We start from the raw sequence: 1,643 nt of genomic DNA, 5'->3' as shown, positions 1-1,643 counted from the left end.
CATTAAAAAATAAAGATCATTTTGGAGTTGTCCAGTTATTGATTATCCTGAAGGGAGGTCTTTGTTGTTTGAGTTGAAGAAGGATTCAATTGGTATCTGGAAAGGCTTTCATAAATAACCAGGTTTTCAGTCTTTTTCTGAAAGTAGGAAGGTCTTCCCTTTATTTCCAGAAACCAATGAAAGAGGAAAACCTCACTACAGTGACAGAATTCATGATTTTGGGCTATCCTCAATTTCCAAAGCTGCAGATTCCCCTTTTCCTTCTGTTCTTACTGCTTTACCTGATCATCCTGATGGGGAACCTCACTATTATAGCCCTGATGTGCCTGGACCCTCGCCTATACACCCCCATGTACTTTTTCCTCTGTCTTTCGTTGATATTTCACACATCAGTCACGCTCCCAAAACTGTTGGATATCTTGTTAAGAAAGAATCAAAATATTTCCCGGGTGTCTTGTACAGATGTTTTTTTTTTTTCTGGGTTTTGCATGCGTATAATTTATTATCATTTCTGTTATGGCTTATGACCACTACATCACAATATGTCACCCCCTGTGTTACACTATAATTATGAATCAGAGAATCTGTGCGCTGATGGCCATTGGGGCCTGGACATCAGGATTTCTAGAAACTGTGACACACACTGTCCTGATATCACGTTTCTCTTTTTGTGGATCCAATGAGATTAACCATTTCTTCTGTGATATCTCAGCACTGCTGAAACTCTCCTGCAACAGCACCTCCACTATCGATCACATTACATACATTGTAGGGGTATTTCTAGGACTCCCCTGCTTTACTGCATCTCTTACATTTACATCATCTCTGCCATCCTGAGGATCCGTTCCACCGAGGGGATATGCAAGGCCTTCTCCACCTGCTCCTCCCACCTCCCACAGTCGTTATTCTCTTTTATGGGACTATAATCTGTTTATATATGAGACCAACGTCCATGCAGTCACTGGATCTAAACAGGCTCTTTTCTCTGTTGTATAGTGTTTTAATTCCCATGTTCAACCCCATTATTTACAGCCTGAAAAATAAAGAGGTTAAAGTTTCCATAAGAAAACTGTTTTTATAGGAAATACATTTTTCTATTTTTCAGAACATATGTTTGACTGCATGGGTAAAAAGTGACACAGCTCCCTTAGAGCCCCTGCTTATTAAACATAGTTCAATTTTAAAGATAATTTCAATTCAGACTAGTGTTTTACCTGATATATTATATTCTGTAGTCCTGTGTCTATGATGCCCAGGGGCACAAGTAAAATACCAGGAGAAATGGCTGTCAGGAACCAAAGTAACCCATTGTACCATCTAGGATAGGGATAGCTAACTCCAGTTCTGGAATGCCACAAGCAGGTCTGGTTTTCAGGATATCCAGAATGAATATGCATGAGGTATATTTGCATGCTCTTCCTCCATTGTATGCATATTCGTTGTGGGTTCTCCTGAAAACCCAACCTGTTTGTAGCACTCCAGGACCAGAGTTGCCTAGCCCTGATCTAGTATGTGGCACCTTTTTATTACTGATGTTCAGAAGTGCATGGAGTCTGAAATTTAATGACATAGGATGACAATATTCATTACAGGTAATGCTGTGAAACCATTAAAACTATGGCAACCTCCATCTATGAATAGAA

General features: G+C 39.7%; 1 pseudogene; it reads left to right on the top strand.

Annotated features, from left to right (window-relative positions):
• The first annotated feature begins 516 nt into the window (after window positions 1-516).
• Window positions 517-1,081, top strand: LOC115077801 (annotated as a pseudogene).
• Window positions 1,082-1,643: the final 562 nt, after the last annotated feature.

This window comes from Rhinatrema bivittatum, chromosome 16 (genome assembly GCF_901001135.1).
Source record: "Rhinatrema bivittatum chromosome 16, aRhiBiv1.1, whole genome shotgun sequence".
NCBI classification, from domain to species: domain Eukaryota; kingdom Metazoa; phylum Chordata; class Amphibia; order Gymnophiona; family Rhinatrematidae; genus Rhinatrema; species Rhinatrema bivittatum.
Note: the sequence above shows the minus strand (reverse complement) of the source record. Positions and strands in the feature narration are given on the sequence as shown.